Here is a 20,878-nt window from a genome sequence, read left to right on the forward strand (position 1 = left end):
ATTACCAGGCAGAGACTCTTGTTCTCTTCTCTGACTTTTCCCCAAAGAAACAAAGTCTCTCACTCCATTCTGAGCTGCCTGAAGCTGAGGGAAGAGTTATACACTTACCTCTGTGGACATTACCCCTGGGACTGTGCTGGATCAGATGTCAAGCCAGCACAGCTCTAGGTCTTGTCCAAAGCCTGTGGCAACCACTGCCTGGTTACTGCCAGTGATCACCCAAGGCCCAAGGGCTGTTTAGTCAGCAGGTGGTAAATCCAGCCAGACTTGTGTCCTTCCCTACAGGGCACCAAGCTCCTTTCTCACCCTGGGTGGGTCCAGAAATCCCACCAGTTAGACGCCAGTTAGAATGGTGATCATTAAAAAGTCAGTTTCCTTCTTTTTTGATGTGCAGTTCTCAAAGGGAGCTCTTGCCCAGAAGCATCAGCATTACCTAGGAACTTGTTAGAAATACAGATTCTTTGTTCCTACCCTAGACCTTCTGGATTAGAAACTCTGATGATCAACCTTGCAATGCCTTACACCAAGATTTTCAGGTAATTAGGACATGCTAAAGTTTGAAAACTACAGCCCTTAACTTGAATTTTTTCTATTTTCTCTGCCTTTACTTTTTAATTGTACTTCCCTTACCCCAAGTAATTAAATAAACTGTGGTGATGATCTTCTGTAAGTTTTCCCTAATTTTGAAGCTGTTCACTTCCCAATCTTTTCCTATTTTGAAGCCAGAGGGACCTTATAAAATAAGGAAGTATTGTGTTTCAATGCCTAACAATTGCCCTTAGCATGAGATGTAAACTCCTTATCACAGTATACAACTTCCTCTACAATTTGGCAATGCCCTTCTCTTTAGATTTATCTTTTCTTAATACAATTAGGTTCATTTTCAAACATACCAAACTCTTTTTAGTTACATATGTTCTTCCATATCTACTGCCTGGAACACAATGAAATGTTTTCAACTTCCTTCTTCTTATTCTTCTCATCCACTTTTAATGAGCAATCTCTAGCCTCAATTTAATTCTTACTATAAAATTCCTTATCTCTTGAAATTCTTTTTGGTACTGTAATGTTGGCCAAGTCCCCTTGATATCCCTTTCTGCCATTCTCCTCCATATTACTTACATTCATTACACTTAAGTATAATTAACTTTTGAATTATTTGTCTTTATATCTGAAATTAAATTTTGTGTGCCTATATCCCCAGTATTAGTGCTTCAGTTTTCTCATCATTAAAGTGAAGATTTAATTGTATTCCTAGGGTTGCCTGAAAATTAAGTGAAATCACACTTAGCCAAGTGCTGATATTACTGCCATGATGTATTGAATGAATTAAATGTAACTCTACCCAATTACTATAATTATAAATTTGATATTTAACTTCATTTAGTTATGATATATACAATAACTATTTTGGTTATGGTTAAATATTTGTAAATTGTAAAGATAGCTATCCATAGAAGTTGCAAATGTAGTAAATGATTCCTTTTTAATGTACAATAGGATTTTTCACTTTATTTCTGTATATAATATGTAGAGTAAATGATGTGTGTTTTAAGGAAATCACATTGGGATCTATCTAAAAACTATGTCTGCTGGCAGACTGCCAAGGAAAAAGCATGATGCAGTGAAAACCAGTCAAAATAATGCTTCATTTGACACTGCAATCACAGATTATTGGATAATGAGCCTAGCTACTTTTCTTGATGATGTGCTGGTCTTGGAAGCACTTTGAAATTTTATTCAGAGGCACTTTGAAGTTTTCGCTCTCATAATTAGCAGGTGGTAAGTGGCTGGAATGAATCTTTGGAAAATCAAGGTAAACTTGATGGGTAAACATTGCAATGTTCTTTTGTCATATTAGTCTTAAACTAATCTAGCCGACTTTTGAATCTGCAAGAAATTATATACATATCTATACACATATACACACATATATATTTGATGTATATTACATACATACATATTATATGAACATATACACATATATATTACATATAATATATATAATCAATCAAGGAAGTTAAACTTCAATAATATTGAATTTCTTACCAAATAAACAGACTGTCTTGCAATATGCTTGTGAACATAGAATAGCCAAGAAAGTGTTTTTATTTTCATTTGTTTCATGAGTTTCTTGAACAGCACAATGCCTTTTACTCTGTCTATCCTGGAACTTTATCATTTAAAATGTGTCATGTTGTGATAAATTGTTTGATGTTGAATCCTTTGGATTTTGTTGTGCTTTTCCACCAAGCCAGTATGAAATGTCTGATGCAATCTGGCATGACAAATTATAAATGATGAGTCACCTTAGATTGATAAAAATCAGCATTTATTTATTTACTTTAAAATAATTTATTAAAATGAACATCATGAAAAGTTAGCTGTAAAGTATATTAAGGCAGGGAGTATCAAGAAGGGAAAATAAAGGTTACTCACAAGTACAATAGCTAATAAACAGATTTGACTAAACAAATCCATCACATGTAATTTAGAACATTTGCTATTAGTTAAACATATAATCCCTACAAATAACTCAGATTTGTTTGCAAATCTATGTATAAAGTACATAATATATTGGCAATTGGACTACAGTTACATTTTCTGCTCCATGTTGAAAATGTAAATACTGAAATGTTGAAAAGCTTTTTCTCTGGATGCTGGAATTAGTTGAGAGATGGAGATACAAATTTACACCCCCCGCCCGCCCCCGCCACCACACACACATGCCTATGAGGGGACTCTTGAAGGCAGGAGCTTCTGTTTATGCATTAGGCCCTTAAGTCTTCAATTTGCTGATCAGAAAATCATTTGAAAGGAAAATCTCTCAGCCTCACAACATTGCATTTTATTCTGTAAGGTTATGGTAGCCTTCCTAGAGGCTATTGTGCTACTTCTTATCTTAGTCTCTAAAATAGAATCATTTACCTGCCTTTGCTTTTTTTGTGTGGCGATACTAGATTTTGTTTTAATTTATCACAGTTGATGACACATTTCTTTAGAAAAGGTTAGTCTTCGGGTTCTACCTCCTTCCAGGCAATAATTATCTCAAATTTATTTTCAATCCACTCTAGAGGGTCATTCAAGCACCTTGTGATACTAAAAAAAATATGATTTCAAAGTATATACAGAATTCAACTACAGTATTTACCATCATTTCAAGACCACCACAGTGGTCCAAGGCCTCATAATTCTTCCCTGAATTATTCCAGTGGAATCTGAACTAACTCTCTGCTTCTGCCTGGATCCCCCTTCTGTCTCTGCTTAAGAAAGAAGCCAAGTGCTGCTATTCTTATACTATGCTACTCTTGTGCTCCAGCCTTGCCGTCATTTGTAATTTCAGTTAGACTAAAACCAGAGCTGTATGTATGATATTTGAGGGTCTGTGTATTCTGGCTCTCCCTGACCACTCTTCCCTTGCCAATTACCACCTTTCCACTCACTGACTGATCCACTTTTATTAACTTCCTCCCTATTCCTCAAATACTCAGGCCTATGCACAACTAAAAATTTGCTGTTTACTCTGCAGGGAATGCTCCTCCATAAGATGTACGTAAGTCTCAATTCCTAATTTCCCTTCAATCTTTACAATAAAACTAGATTCTCAGTGAAATCATTCCTGATCACCCTACATAAAATTTTATTCACCTCTCTGATACTATGTGATACTTCCCTGCTTTATTTTTTCCTTTGCTGTTATAATTATCTGCATTTTATAACTTATTTATCTTATTTATTGTCTGTTTCCTTCACAACAGTGTAAGTACTGTGAGGGCAGGGATGGGTTTTCTTTCTAGAAATTATGTTACAATCACTTAATAGTTTTTTAATTGTTGAAAAAATGTATGAGTAATTCAATATGTGACCACTTCCCAAGCAACTGAAATAATTTTACCATAAAGAATTTTTATACATAAAAGTGTTCATTGAAATTGGATTTACCATATCACACCTTATTCTTATATAAGTAGTTTTTGCTTTGTACAAAATTTAGTTACTACAGATTAGTTAAATAACACCAGTCCCCCAACAGCACAGTTCAAATTTCAGTTACGGTGGTATATTAAGTGTAAGTAATTGCATGAAGTACAAACTTTGCTGCTAGCACTTAAGTCCACAAATCATTGTGTCAATAGAAGATCTACCTCATGATCAGTGACCAATCATACCACCTTTTCAAAGTCTGTGGGAGATTGTCACTACATATATGTTATTCAGTTCATGCACAGATGCAAAGCATGTACTTGTATTGACTCCTTACCACCCAGAGATAAATCCTTGTGACATTTTACAAAAAGAGATAATGAAAATAGAGGATTGGCCAAGAAAGATAAAAGCATTGCAAATAAATGAAAAGTGATAACATTGGAAGTGAAATTTGAATCAACATAAGTAGAATTTCAGAAAAAAAAAATAGCCGACCATGGGAATATTGACACTGCCACTATTTGAGAGCTTCTAGATATACTTCCAAAGAAACACAGCAGAAAAAAAAATCTCTGAGATATAAAGGAGGAAAGTGCTAGTGACAAAATGGATGAAGAAGGCTCAGACAAAGTGATACCAACAAAGAAAAAACAAAAAACAAAAAACCTTCACTTTAAAGGGACACTTGGAGATGTTTCATGCAATTGGAAGGGCAAAGGATAGAATGCTGGAGCTGATCCAGATTTAGAAAGAAATATGACAATTTGTTAAGACATAGGCAAGATGCTTTCTCTCCCTTTTCATATCATAAGTAATAGGGTAAAAAGATAAGCACTGTCCAAACTACTCTGGCTATGTCATTTACAAAGAAATAAAATAGTTTAATTCTCAATGTTTCTAAAGCTTTAAAATACAGTGCATTAAGCAAATATTAATTATATTTTTTCATTTCTTATAAAAATAACTGACATCAAGAGAATTTTTAATGTTTTAACAGAAAGTTTTAAAAGTCACAGAACAGGTATTAAGATCACCCTGCATGATTTCATATTGCCCTGTAATTATTATGGTCACACACTACCATGCAGAATGAGGACTGCATATATTTAAGTTTTCAGTATGTCTAGATTGTAGTTCCTGATCTTTTATCAAAAACTCATGCTACCTAAGATCAATTACTCTACCTCTCTGAATCTAGGGTTTCTGAGATTAAATTTCACTAGATTATCTCAAAGGACTGCCTCATTCCAAGTTGTTCTATCTAAATATATTTTCTAGAGATTGATTTTGCAGTATCTGCTATGCTTCTGTTCATGTTTGTGATATGAAAAAGGTTGATATAAAAATAAAAAATAACATTATTGTAGTTCTTGAAATATTGAAGATTATAAACTTTTTTCTAATATTATATTGATTTGACATGATAAAATGAAATACAAATGTAAATCCAAGTATTTTGTTTTACTTGTGAGATTACCAAATATTACTTCAAGAAATTGTATTTCATATGGCTGATTTGGATTATTCTTTAATTTTATTTTCATGAAACATGTATAAATATTTTGACTTATATGCATGGCTTATGGGGTGATTTTTACTCTTTGTATCAATGAAACCATCTACTTCTTTGCTGCCCTTTTATCTTAGTAAAAAAAATTAGTAGTAAATATTTCTTGAGGTTTTACTATTTTATTTCTAAATATTTGTTTCCAACTAGTCTTCTCAATACCCTTTGAAATTGATATTGTCACTGTTTTAAAAATAAGGAAACTGAGGTTAATAAAGTATAGGTAAATTAGTCAAAATTAGCTATCTTTATGCTTTCTGTCTAATTAATCTTTTCATTAATCTCTCCATGACGACATTAATATGAGAGTTGTAAACCCCAATGCATTGGAATAGGCAGATAATGGAAATAATGCTGATTGGTTGAGAGAAAAACAACAAAAGCATCATATTAAACAGCAACTGATAAAAATAATGTTAGACGATTCTTGTCCATTTATAAGTAGAATGCTTCCCAAAGGTACCAGCGTGCCTCTCTTTCTCTGTCTCCCCCTTATCATTATTCTCATGAAGAAATGAAAACAACAGCGACAAAAACCGGAAATCCACATATGTATTTTAAATAAGAAATTATTCAATGTTTACAACTAATGCAAAGTTTTAGTGACATTTTGGTGGACCCAGTCAATCTGCTCTGTTGTCTGGATGCAGCTTGTGTGCTGAGAGTTGATGACATGTGCGTTAAAGGGATAGCAGGAACAACAATAGTCCTGTTTTTGGTCAACCAGCATGTATCTACTGAAGAGGTGCCTTTCACAGAGCACTGGCTACACCAGACTCTGCATACACCTTCATCGTGCTCATATTCCAACTCATATTTTGTCACTTATTTTAGTATATGTATTTTGTATTTTCAGAACTCATAAAATTGTATACTAATACTTAACTGTTTCCAATTTCCATTACATGTACTTGGGAGGAAAAAAAATCATTGAAAATGTTGCCTTCAGATGACTAAAATAAAGGATATTTATCAATTAAATCATGTTTATTATATTTCCTTACTGTTTTTAGGCTAGTCAAGTGCAGCAGTGGGAGTGAAGAAGGAACAAATAAGTCTGTAAACTGGTTGTGATCAACTAGTGGTAAACACTACTGCACTCATACCAGCCTTGTTTGATTTATTTTTAAGACATTTTCTCAACCTGACAAAAAACAAATAAATAAAAAGAGGCAATGAAATGATAGTCTTCTTGATTGGTGTTTCTTGTCAGCAACTTTATTAAAAATGAAAACTCAGGTGCCTACCACATCATACTGAATATTTCATAGTTAGACATGCTCTCCTCCAGAGCTCTTGGCACATCTTATCAATTTTAATGTGGTGGTACACAACTATCTTTCATGTAAGGAGACATAATATCTCGTTTTATTGATGGGCGATTGGGAGCCAGAAAACTAACCTAACTTCGTTAAAGCCACATAAAGATTAAAAAAGCATATACCAAGTGGTTACTGGTTTTATAGAGGAGAAATTCTAAATTTTACTACTTAATATCATCACAGAAGAATTTTTTTAAATTGCCAATTTTAAGAAATGAAATCATAGGTAATCAATTTCCAGGTTAGTTTTTCTCCATTTTAATTACAAAGAGGGGGAAATATGATTATTTGGGAAGAAAAGGATATAAGAAAATACAGTAAATAGGCTTGCCTTAAACCGTAGCTATGTGGCTTTAGTGCCATGTGGGCCACAATTAGGGTTTCTTTTGGAGAGCCTACTCCTTTCTCTGTTTCAGAAGCTCATCTAGATTGCCTGATTTTTCATTGTCATTATTGCCCTTACCTTGTAGTTTCTTATTTTAAATAGCCTCTGTTATTTCATTGGCTGGCCTATTCTGAATTCAATTTGAAAAATAGTTTATATTGAATAATTTCTTTCACTTTTGTTTATCTAACTGGTTTCTAATTTTTAAATTACTGTAATATGAACAATCTTCCTATTCAATTTTATACTGAAGTTTTGAGGTATTGAAAGAGATTTAAATTATATTTTTAACAATAAAGCCTTCTGGACAGGCGCGCTGGCCCACGCCTCTAATCCTAGCACTTTGGGTGGCTGAAACGGGTTGATCACTTGAGTCCAGGATTTTGAGACCGGCCAGGGTGACATGGCGAAACCCAGTCTCTACAAAAAAAAAAAAAAAAAAAAAAAAAAAAAAATTAGCTGAGTGTGATGGCACACGCCTGTGGTCCAGCTACTCAGGAGTCTGAGACGGTTGTATTGCTTGAGTCTGAGATGCAGAGGGTGCAGTGAACTGAGATAGCACAACTGCACTCCAGCCTTGGCAACAGAGTGAGACCCTGTCTCAAAAAAATTAAAATAAAGCCTTTGATATTATTTTTCTATGGATGCAGTTTTCACCCCAGTTTAGCCATCCACATATCCAGCTACTGCATATATCTATCAGGAGACCTATTTGTGAAGTTAACTTAATGATCTTCGAAAAGTCTGAGTTGGATATGTTACTAATTAGAAAGTTAGCATATTTACTTCTATTTGTGATGACAAATTATTAACACTTCTGTTAATCATCAAATTTTTGGAAATAACATGATAAAATAATAATCTCAAAGCACATTGACATATCTTTTATAGTTGGAAACCTGCTTGGATTTTAATTTGTGACAAATGCCATCTAATAATGTATTCACCAAATATTTCTACATAATACTGATCTAATATATGAAAAATATTTTATTTCTATAACTGTCAGAACTAAGCCACTAATAATTAATTTTATGTTTTTATGTATAATGATAATTACATGAATAGTTATAATATTAACTGAAGAGTTTATATGAACTAAGTATAATAATACACAATATTACAGTTATCCCTTGGTATCTGTGAGGGATTGGTTTCAGAACTTCTCTTGGATACCAAAATTCACAGATGCTCAAGTCTGTGATATACAATGGCATAGTATTTGCATATAGCCTATGCATATCCTCAAGTATATTTGAAATAATCCCTAGATTATTTATAATACCTAATACAATGTAATAGTTATGTAAGTCATTGTTACACGCTATTGTTTAGAGAATAGCGAGAAGAAAAATGTCTTTACATGTTCAGTACAAATACATTTCTTTTGCAAATTTTTTTAATCTGCAGTTGGGTGAATCCACCTATGAGTAACTCAAGATATGGTGGGGCAACTTTAATGTGTAATACTTTGATTTTTTTTTTTACTTTATATTGGAACAACAAAACCATATTTTGAACATTTGTTATCTTCTTTCTTGGTAATCATTTGTAGTAGATTTGCCACATTTTCATTATTGAGTAACATCTCCTCGCCACTTCAGATAAAACTTGAGATAATCCATTGTGCTTTGTCTTTGTGTTCAGAACTCACTTTACCCTTGTTAAGCTGAAGGAAGGTGGAAGTTTTATATCTATTTTTGTTCAGACTTGATAGTTTCTTTTTCCATTAGAACATCAGGTATGTTCTGCTCAGTTTCATCTTCTAGACACATTGAACTCCTTCACTTTTCTCCTCCAAAAAGAGAAAATTGCTACTTCCAAAGAACTTTGATATTTTGATTTACAGGATGTTATGTTATATATGAATGCCTGATTTGTAAACTATAAGTACTAATAGGGGTTTCCTAGAAAAGAGAGAGTAATATTGAAGAACGATGAAGGTGATGTGACTGCCATTGCAATTAAAATCCTCCTACAGGCAAAGACAAAATGTAGTAGAGGCTGGGAAGTAAAGGAATCAAAAGAATTAGGCTGGCAGGGTAAAAAGAGTTTAATGAGTTGATTACCAGTTGAGTTTAAATTAGTATGAAAACTCTCAGGGAGTTCAGTGAATACATGGATATACACAGTGGTAGAATATGAGAGATACTGAAAGAGAATATGGATGTGTGTTGGTGCACACTTAAACAGTTGTAGGTGGCAACAGTTGTGGGGAAGGATCATTTTTCCCAGAGCACTAAAGCAACTAGGTTATGGGCAGTAGCAGGATGACATCAGCAAGTAGACTGTAAGACTAGAGTGAAATAAGATGAGTATATTTTTCTGGGCATGGGTCTAACCTTTATTGAGATTCAGGAATAACCAAGGGGAATTGGAAGGGAATCCCAAGGGAAGTTAGCCATTAAAATGTTAAGTATTAAAATTATAATATTCCCTAATTATAGAATTTACTATATATATTAAACTTCCTCCTTTCACAGGAGGATTTAAATCAACTTCATGGTGTGTACCATTCACAGATTATTTTAGAATGTGATTACTGGAAAATAATAAATGAGACTATAAATAAATAAATAGATATAACTCATTCATAATTTAAGTCAAGCCGTTGGATGTTATTCCCAAGGGATTGAAGTCGATGATTGCTAATAATTCAACTATTTAAAGTTTTTTGTCACGTTATTTAAGTGATGCATTAATTATTTACACATCAGAAAATTGTTACACAATTGTAGACAATTAGAAAAAATTTAGACAATTTTCATAAACTTTTATTCCTTCATTTCTACAGAACTGTTTCTCTTTTTTCTCCCTATTGACATTTAAGCCTCTTCTATCCAGAATACCCTAAATTCAAGAAGCACCATGTTCCTTTCATAACTTTTCTTCTATTTGTAGTTAAACATACAGATGTGGCTGAGGAAACTGTAGAGAATGTGTAGTGGTCTTTATGTATCTGGAAAACTCCCTGATACATGAAATGGTTCTTTCCTGGGTCTACACAAATGCATTTTTCTAAATTTGTAATTTAAAAATGAAGAAGTTTGCATGCCTTGATGTGCTTGGCCTACTACTTCAGCACAATATTTTGTTACTGAGATTGCTTGGTAACCACAGAAAGACACTAATGAGAAGCTGCCATGGTGATCTTAGGAATGCTACAAGTATACTCCTGGTCGTGTGGCGGTGAATGTGGTTTGGTTCAGGCGTCCGGGGATTGCGTCTGTTTTTAGGCCTAATGTGGGAACAGCTCATGAGTGTAAAACATCTTGGGATGTAATTATTATACGGACGGGGGCTTCAACTGGAAGGACTACTCGGTTGTCGACGTCAAGGAGAAGTCTTACATGTAAAATTCATTAGGGCTGCATTATTGTATCGAGTTCATCTTGTTTACAACATTGTCATTATTTTCTTCTTCCCCACTTAGGATGAAAACTTAAGAATTTTTCCATTCAAATAAATACAGTACTTTTTCTCATACTTGACTCATCAATTGGAAGCATATTTTGGTATTTCTGCCCCTTACAAATGGTAGAAGTTGAGGACTGTTTACTCACTATACGTTAGATATTTTCAGACTTCAAATCAGTCGCGTTTTCAGGGGGCTCTGCAGATCACTATGTGCTCCATTGAGACTCACCTTAGAGTGCTAATGCATAGCAGATGCACAGTTGTTAAGGAGCTGCCATAGAGACCACATTTTTTGAAACCAGAATGAGACTTTGAGAGGGTTCGGTGTGTGTCATTTGCAATGTTCCTATCGTGATGACTATTGCCATTTATACAGTGTCATTAAGTTGCTTCTAAGATGCTTTGTGCATTTTATTCAATTGGTTTGCTGTTTGAATTTGGAACTTCCAGAGTTTTCCAGCTAATCCTTGCTTGTCACACACTTTCTTTTTTAAGGAAGATGAAGTAAATTTCTTAATTACTCTAAGATCTGCTTTCTTCTGTTTCTTTTCTGTCACTATTACATTTGTCCTTCTTATGGCATTCAGTCACCTATTAAACTTTTTATAGTAGAATTTTTATAGTTCTTACAGTTTTCATTTGTCATCTATCACAGTTCAAGGCACATATGGTAAGAACTCTGTGCAAATGAAAATTTTGTCTTTTCTCTCTCTTTTTCTTTTCCTTTCTTTGAAAATATTTCCACAAATAATTCAAGTATGAACGTAGACTTAAATAACTATTTTGCTAAAATGATCACATCAGCCACTGATTCTTAGAAGAGTATGAAAGACCACAAGAATCACCTAGAGAAGGGACAAAGGGAAAGAAAGGGTCGGAGGATAATGCATATGCACTGGTTCTGATGCCTTCTACCAAGCACTGAAAGAATTCACTAATTTATTGCTACGCCTCAAGAGAGGCCTTTGATTAGCAGCATCAGCATCATCATCGCTAGAGAACTTGTTAAAAATGTGGATTTCTGAGCCCCACTCCAGAGCTGTGATAGAAATTCTAGGGCTGGAGACCAGCAGTCTGGGTGCTAACAAGCTTTATTAGTGATTCTGAGGCATACTGATGTTTGAGAACCCCTAAAGTCTAACGCCCTACATTTACAGGTAGTAAACAGGGGACAGAGAAGTTCTGCAGTGGTTCAATATCACATAGCTAATTTAGGCGTGCTGGTTTACATCATCAGGTTCTCCTTAACCATACCACATGATAAATATTTTCAAGTTCGTTTTTGATTGTGTTTGACAATTATTACTTCTCCTAGAATTTAACACGTTCTTATAACACTTAATTTTACATGCAGAAATCATCCAGCAAGTACAATAAACACTGTAATACTTAGGAATTTGAATTGGCTAGATAATTTCTGAATATTCAGCTCTCAATCTTCTATGATACTATTACACTTCATTTCACAATTCAATTTTTAAAACTTAAACATCTCTTTTTCATGTACAGTTAACATAAAATTAAAGCAGAGCTACTCAAATGGCATTTTCTTTTATTACGACAACTTGATTTATTTTTTGATGGCACAATGTATTTTCACAAATCCCATTTCTCTACTGTAGCATGGCTGCACCATACAAACTTGTATTCTTTGTGCATATCCCTATGATATGGAGTTTTCTGTTTTTACTTATACAGGTCTGCCTACTGGGTATATTTATATTTATTTGAACTACTTTATAGAAGGGTGTCTACACGAATAATCCAGAAATGAACATTAGAGAGGTGAAACCCTAGTGAGTCTTTTCTTAGAAATAGGACCTTGTTCATACTGAAAATTGCACTTAGTCTACCCGCTGTGGGTGACTATTTGAGCATCTTTCTGTCTCCTTCCTTTTAATACTTGTAAAGAGAAAAAAATATTTGATTTGTGAAATAAGGTTTTTAGTAGAAAATTTAAGTTGACCAAGGCTTAAAACCTATCTGAAGATAACTTAAAGACAATCAAGAAATGACTATCATGTTTTCTTGCATCTTAAATGGGAAATCCCTTAGTATCATTTTACAAGTGTCACCATTACCACATATGGGCTAGGTCAAGAAGCACTGTGTATAATGATTAAGAGAATGGTTTCAAGTATGGTAGGCATAGTAATGGCCTCTCCAACGATGTCTATATTCCACTTCCTGGAACTATGAATATGTTACATTACATGGCAAAGGGGAATTAAGGTTGCAGATGGAATTAAGGTTGCTAATTCATTGACATTAAAATAGGAAGATTATCCTGAATAATCACAAGTGTTCTCACAAGTAGAAGAAAAAAGCAGAATTGGGGAGTCAGAGAGAGATGTGGCTACAAAATACAAGTCAGAAAAAAGCAAAGGGGGCCAGAAGTCCAAAGAATGTATGTGTTCACTCTATGGAAGCAGAAAAAAAACAAAGAAACAGTTTCTCCTAGGACGCCAAGAAAGTAACACAGTCCTGCTAACAACTTTATTTTAACCTGCTGAGACACATGCAGGAATTTAAACCTACAGAACTATAAGATTTGTATTATTTTAACCCAGTAAATATGTGACAATTTTTTATAGCAGCAGTAGAAAACTAATGCAGAGAATAACAAAGATCTGGATTTGAATCTCACCTTTATCTCCCACTAGTCTTATCCTTGAGCAGCTTTTAACAACTTTCAAGCTTCAGTTTATTCATCAACAAAATTGGTATAGAATAAGAACCTACATAATGACATTGCTTTAAAGATTAAGTAAAAAAATTGCAAAGTGCTTGTCATTGGCTTTAGTACATGAATATATCAGCTATTGTGTACAGAAGTAGAATTTTTTTGATATGTGATTTAAAGGCTTTTTTTTAAGTAATTGGTCTTCTTATTGAATCTTGAGTATGTCTCAACATTTTATAAGTGTGCAGTACATGTTCATGGAATTTAAGTGTGCATTTGGTACCACTGAAATAGAGAATCATTACCTAGCCTTTATTTTGGAAAGACATATTTAGAGTCAATAAATATGTACAAAATTCTAAAATGAATACATTTAAATAATCATCTCCAATAAATAAATAAGGTAAATTTTTATCCAATATTAATATCACAGTTTATCAGGTTTACCTATAGCATCATTTTGTATATTTTTAATTTATGGGTAAATGATAGGTGTTTATATTTATGGGATATAGGAGATTTTTTATACAAGGTATAATATCTTAGCATAATTATTGATGATAATTGGGATATATGTTTTCAGTCTTTCAGTAAAATTTCATTTCTTGGAAATGTAATGTAATCTGTTGTTTACTCATTATTAAAAATTTTTTTGTTAACTCATAGTGAAAATAAAGTTCCAATCTAAAGTACCCTTAATTTACTTGCCAAATTTTAGATATATTTTCCTGTTACGTTAACATGATATATATTTGTATGCCCCCTTCTACCTTGTTTTGAGGAGATGAATAAATGCCTTAAGCAACTGCATGTGCTGTATATTATCCTATTTCTTTGAAGAAATTTTAAATTTTTGCACTGAGCAGAAAGTGGCATAATATTAAGTATTTAACAAGGGAAGTCAGAAGAAGGTAATATTATCCATAGAGACAGTTTTATTATGAAGATTTTTCATCAAGATTTCTCACTTCCCTGGGACTCTTCAAGTATGTGGTTATTTTTTAAAATAAATTTCCAAAAAGTAATAAATTTTAACTCATTTAATTGTGAATGCTGTTCCTTTCAATTCTGAATTATGCTTTGTTATCCTTCCCCACCTGAACAGAGATTTACATGAGTTTGCTTTGATTCTACGATTTCTCCAATTTTTAAAATCTTAAAAATGTTCTATATCCCTTGAAAATAATTACATTATTTCAGAAAATACTAAAGCCTTAATGGATTAAAACAGAGAAAATTTCCAGGGACTAGGATTTTTTTCCTCCAAACTTCAATATGGGCACCTTTAATTATATGTTTTTAGATAAATTAAGTGTTTTATAAGTTGTTAGTATTGACCAGTATTTACGCAGTGCAATTTTTGCTATAATAATGCGTGTGTTCCCAGTGAGTTTTTAGATATCTTTCCACATGGAAACTCAATTAGGGATTTTTCTGTATAACAGATGCTTTTAAGAATTATGAGGGTTGTTAAGAAGAAGAAAAAATGATTTGAATTATTGAACTCGAGGTGGGATTTATATTTAATGGAAAATATTTCCACACTTTTTGTCCAGAACTGAGGGCTCAGCCAGGGTTACTTGAAAGAAGAAACAAGAATGAGAAAGGATAACTACCCATTTTTACTTCTCAAACCCATTCTACCTTCAGTAAATACATGGTAGATGTCTGTGCATGTTGTTCCGGAGCATTAGGTTAATTTTATGCTGTTCCTTTCTTTGGCTGGGAGGGGAGGGAATGTTTGTATTTTATTTTATTTTATTTTATTTTTTTGAGATGGAGTTTTGCTCTTGTCACCCAGGCTGGAGTGCAGTGGTACAATCTCGGCTCACTGCAACCTCTGCCTCCCAGGTTCAAGCGATTCTCCTGCCTCAGCCTGCCAAGTAGCTGGGATTACAGGTGTGAGCCATCATGCCTGGCTAATTTTTGTGTTTTTATTAGAGACGGGGTTTCACCATGTTGGCCAGGCTGGTCTCGAAGACCTCAGATGACCTGCCCGCCTTGGCCTCCCAAATGCTGGGATTACAGACATGAGCTACTGCGCCCAGCCTAACTTTTTCTTTTTCTTTTTCTTTATTATTATACTTTAAGTTCTGGGATACATGTGCAGAACGTGTAGGTTTGTTACAAAGGTATACATGTTCCATGGTGGTTTGCTGCATCCATCAACTCGTAATCTACATTAGGTATTTCTCCTAATGCTATCCCTCCCCTAGGCCCCCACCCCCCGACAGGCCCCAGTGTGTGATGTTCCCCTCCCTGTGTCCTTGTGTTCTCATTGTTCAACTTCCACTTATGAGTGCGAACATGAGGTGTTTGGTTTTCTGTTCCTGTGTCAGTTTGCTGAGAATGATGGTTTTCAGCTTCATCCATGTCCCTGACACAACAAAACATTTCAGGCCAATATACTTGATGAACATCATGCGAAAATCCCGAGTTTTTTTTTTTTTAATGAAAGAAATCCATCTTGACAAATTCAGACTCATCTAATGAGTGCTCCAGTGGTCCAGATTCTCCAGCAATCATTTATTGGGTGGATGCTGGTCCAATTTAAGGTTGTTTCCTGCTGTTATGATGGCTACACACCCACTTTTTAATCTGCTAAGAGGGATCTACAGATTTTTTATTCTCAGACTTCAATCTGACAACTTCATATCAGGATTGAACAAGGTGAAATTGGAATAAAATTGGTACAGCTGAAGTAACTCAAATGTCCATATTACTTCTTTCCCTCTCATTTATGACAAATATTTAAGTAATTTCATGGGTAACTGTCCTTTAACAACATTGAATTGATTTTGAATAAGATTATCAGCAATAAGAAAATGTTTTTCTGTATGAAGAAGAAATATCTTAGTGGCCTGGATAAGAATCAAGAAGAGGTAGTCAGAGTTCATATTTGTAATGAGATCTTACTTTTGTTTAAAATCTTTATTTTAATTAAGGTAAAATTTACATTAAGTGAAATGCACTGGAAATTTAATTGTTTCTCAAGTTTTCCGCTATTAAGAATAAGGCAGGTATAAATATTCCTGTACATTTTTGGTGGAATCCCACATTACAAGCCCCAGAACACTCAAAAGCATCTGCTATACAGAAGAATCGCTAGTGGAGTAGCCATTATATGGATTCCGGGAGTAGAATTTCTGTTTTGTAGCTTTGATTTATATTTAACTCTATGAGAAAATGACAAATAATTTTCAAGATAATTTTGCCATTTTATACACCTACCAGCAATGTATGAGAGCTCCAGTGGATCTGTGTCCTGTTCTCACCAATATTTGGGGTAGTCAGTCTTTTAAATTTTAGTGAATTCGGTAAACATGAAATGGTAACTCACTGAGATTTTCATTAACATTTTCCTTATGGCTAATCTTCTTGAAGGTCTTTCCTGTGTCCATTACCCATTCCTGTATCTTTTGTTGTGAATTCTCCCTTGCAGTCTGTTTCCATTTTTCAATTGGTTGTTTTCTTTGTTATTTGTTTGCTTAGTTGTAAACTTTCATTATATGTTCTGAAAAGTGTTCTTTGTCAGATATATGTATTGCAAACATTGTACCAGTCTATGACCTGCAGTTTCATATCTTAACAGAACCCTTTGATTCATCCATTTTTTTAAATTTGAAGAAGTCCAACTAATTATCTTTTAATTTTATAGTTAAGATGGTTTTTGTTTCCTCTCTAAGAACTATTTGCCTATTTCTAGGTCTTGAAAATATTAGAAGCTTTATTTAGTTTTAATTTTTAAGTCCAGCTATATAAGCCACCTCAAGTTACTTTTTGTGTAAGGTGTAAAGTAGGGGTTGAGGGCCGGGCGCTGTGGCTCATGCCTGTAATCCTAGCACTTTGGGAGGCCAAGGCGGGTGGATCGCCTGAGGTCAAGAGCCTGAGACTAGCCTGGCCAACATGGCGAAACCTCGTCTCTACTAAAAGTACAAAAATTAGCTGGGCATGGTGGCGGGTGCCTGTAACCCCAGCTACTCGCGAGGCTGAGGCAGGAGAATCGCTTGAACCTAGGAGGCAGAGGTTGCAGTGAGCGGAGATCATACCCTTATACTCCAGCCTGGGCAAAAGAGCAAAAACTCCGACTCAAAAAAAAAAAAAAAAAAAAGAGAGGGAGATTGAGATTCAACTTTTCACATACATTATCCAAATAAAAATACCATATATGCCTTGGTCTGTTTCTGGACTATTTCGTTTAATTTATTAAAATATCTAGCCTTATGTCAATAACCTGCTTTCTTGATTATATAGCTTTATAGTAAGTCTTTTAATCAGTTATTCTAAATCCTTCAACATTGTTCTTTTTTCACCATTGTTGTGAGTATCCTAGTTCCTCCATATGTTTTGTTAGTTATTAACTTATTGCCTTTTTTTTACGTATTTAACCTTCTCTATTCTGTGTGTGATGCTGGAAATTGGACTCTGCAAGCTATGTTTGTCTGAGCATGACAAACAATAAGGTGAGAGGGACTACTTTCCACCACCACCCCGCCCCCCTTTTTTTTTTCCTGGAAGACTCATAGAAGCTCAAAGTTTCTGTAAACAGAACTCCAGAGTCCCCTCAGTGGCAACTATAGTTTCTACTTGCTGGCATAGCAGCAGTACTCTCTTCTTAGGGACCTAGATCCCCACCGAAAAAGTGGTTTGTTCCTTAGCAGCAGTGTCTCCTCTTTCAGACCTTGGATTCCAGTGCTATGGGCCCTCTCCTGAGAGGCAAGCGCCACCTGAGTACCACCTCTTCAAAACTGAGTTGCAATGCTAGAGGGTCCCTCTCTAAGTGGACCTTTGTTCATGCTTGAAATTTAGATTTTTCCCTATGGGGAGAGATATTGGTAAAAATTTTAAAAATACTTTATCATTGTAAAATTTTCACATCATATTCATTTTTCTAAATAAATATAATTCTTATTCTAGTCTTATAAATATTCTTATGCAATATTTTATATTCTTATAAAAACAATATAATTCTTATTATATTCTTATAAAATAAACTTGGAAGTGTCCCCTTCTAAATTTTCTGAAAAAACCTGTGTAATATTATAATTCGGTTTTCTTTAAATATTTCAGAGAATTCACAAGTCTAATCATCGGACTTGCAGTTGAGTTAATTAATTATAACGTTTGGAATTCCAACAAACTAAAATACCATATGTTGAGAAGAAAATCTATTATCTAGAGATAGGTATAGTAGAATTGTAGGTATAAATTGAACTTAACAACCCAAATGAGTACATATTTAAATGTTATATATTAAAGTAATAAAGTATACAATAAAATGAATTGATGTCTTCATAATGACCTGGAAATGGGTCTTAGAATTTGAAATTCTTGGAATTTTTCAAATTCTAAGCCCTGTAATTTTCACCAAAGAAATGGTGGTGTAAGGATATCCCTCAAGCCCTAACCCAGGCCTACACTCTCTTCTTTATACTCCCAGCTCCATTGCACTGTCAGGGCCTCAAATCCAACCTCTATCCACCTCTATGTGGCCATTCTGCAAAACTGGAAGTGCCCTCATCTGCGGCACAGCCTTTCTTTAGCATGGTTTCAGGGAAGAGGCCTGCTTAGGCCTTGAAATAGTACTTGGGACAATTTGGACAGCAAACACCAAGATCACAAATGCCCAGAGTATGGGCTAGAAGGAGATGTCAGGCTTGGGTTTGGCAGCTGTTCTGGACATAGGGAGGGACTCCTTACTCCATGGGGAAGGGTTCAGCTGAAGGAGGGTGACAGTGAGATTCCTAGAGCATAAAGCCCAGGGCATGGACCCTCTCTTCTGTCTCTAAAGGTGATTCTGCTTACAATCCACATTCACATATTAAAAATGCGTATTGTAGATTACATATTTTGATCCTGACTCTTTATAATATGCAGATTATTCAGCAGCCAACAAGCAGTATTCTTTATATTCTCATTATTCAAGAAAAGGCAATTCTATTCAAATTGCTTTATTGCCTGGATTTACTGTAATGAGTATAAAAATAGATTGATAAAAGCTATTTGAAATGTCTAAAACTGATGATCGAATAATATAGATAATATTTTAAAACCTCTTGCAATTTAACATGAAAAATAGAAACATTCCAAAAGAAGCTAGCAAGGGCTATGAAGAATGTAAAGAAACCCAGTGGACTAATAAACATAAAGAGAAAATCTCAAACTTTCCCACACTCACGTCAGTGGAAATTAAAAGAAGAAAGACTTATCACTTGTTTACTCTATTTACTATCTAGATTATTAACATGTGGAATTCTAAGTAATCCATCCTAGGATATAAAAAATATGTCTGAATGAATTTCATAAGCCTTTGGATAACATGAGGAAATTGATCTTTAAATCGTCAAATATGGTTTTAGGCAAATACTTCCCTAGCTGCATGGACATTAAAGAGGTTAAAATATGAGATATGCGCTGTAAGTGTTTGAAGACATAGTGAAGATGCATTTAGAAGCAGTCTGTTCTAGTATTAGTTGATAAATTACAATAAATGTTAGTTGATAAATATTATTCTAGTATTAGTTGATAAAAAATAAATCTACTATTAATTGATAAATACTACAAAGGCTTATTTTACTTGTGAATTTCATGGTAAGATTTTAGAACTCCATACCGCGTAAGAGAATGGAAGACAAGCTACGGGTATACACTGAAGTGTTATATTTGCATAAAAAATTGTGGTTGTCCATTAGCTAATTATAGTAATTTGTTTGTTCAGATTTGTTGAATCTTTTCATTCCTCTAGGATTCCTTTGTAACTTCCTTTCTCATGCCTGAAATTTAATTGCAAGTTGCAGTTTGATAGTCTTATCAACCCAGCAGCTGGCATACACCTGAGGAATAAAACAAAAGTGCACGTCGGGAAACACACACACAAGACTCCAATCAAGAAGAAAAAGAAAATTAAATATGCCTACAGTATGCAAATATTAAAAGCACAATTTTTCCTTGCTTATTTTTCCTGATATTTCTTTACTTTATATAATCATTATGTACATCCACCATTTTACACACACACATTTTCTAAACAAGTGTGAATAAATTAGTAACTTAAATAGTTCACCTTCTGGAGGATACTAATCCTAAGTCAAGCGATTGTACACTTTTTACAAAAGGAGTCCTAGAAAGTCATTTACAGATACAGTTAGCTTTAGAGTTATACATCATCATGGCTCACTGCAGCCTTAAACTCCTAGGCTCAAGGTGTTCTACTGCCTCAGCCTCTTGAGTAGCTAGGACTAAAGGTGCATGCAACCGTGCCTAGATAATTAGAAAAAAAAGTTTTTGCAGAGATGGGGTTTTGCTGTGTTGCTCAGGCTGGTCTCAAACTCCTGGCTTCAAGAGATCCTCCTGCCTTGGCCTTCCAAAGTGCTAGGATTACAGATGTAAGTCAGCATGTCTAGCCGTTTGTTTGTTTGTTTGTTTGTTTCAGATTGATTTCTTGTAGTGTATAGAAATGCCACTGATTTTTGTATGTTGATTTCATATACTGCAACTATGAAACCACTAGAAGAAAACATTGGGGAGACACTTCAGGATATTTAGCCAGGCAAAGATTTTTGGGGGTAAAATCTCAA

The 20,878-nt window shown here is 34.3% G+C and overlaps 1 protein-coding gene across 10 annotated transcripts in view; it reads left to right on the top strand.

Moving 5' to 3' along the window:
- The window catches only part of LOC101146628 (putative inactive beta-glucuronidase-like protein SMA3), a 244,541-nt gene that overhangs the window by 157,086 nt on the left and 66,577 nt on the right, over positions 1-20,878 (top strand). For 3 of the 10 annotated variants that reach the window (XM_055387291.2, XM_063706675.1, XM_055387290.2), the window contains one exon: positions 6,508-6,675. The exons of 5 other annotated variants lie outside the window; for them this stretch is intronic. The gene's annotated coding sequence lies outside the window, so the exon portion shown is untranslated. Of the gene's footprint in view, positions 1-476; positions 533-6,507; positions 6,676-20,046; positions 20,202-20,878 lie in introns of those variants that run through there. 2 more of the 10 variants (XM_063706669.1, XM_063706672.1) reach the window with 2 other exon arrangements.

The sequence above is a fragment of the Gorilla gorilla genome, chromosome 4, assembly GCF_029281585.2.
Source record: "Gorilla gorilla gorilla isolate KB3781 chromosome 4, NHGRI_mGorGor1-v2.1_pri, whole genome shotgun sequence".
NCBI classification, from domain to species: domain Eukaryota; kingdom Metazoa; phylum Chordata; class Mammalia; order Primates; family Hominidae; genus Gorilla; species Gorilla gorilla.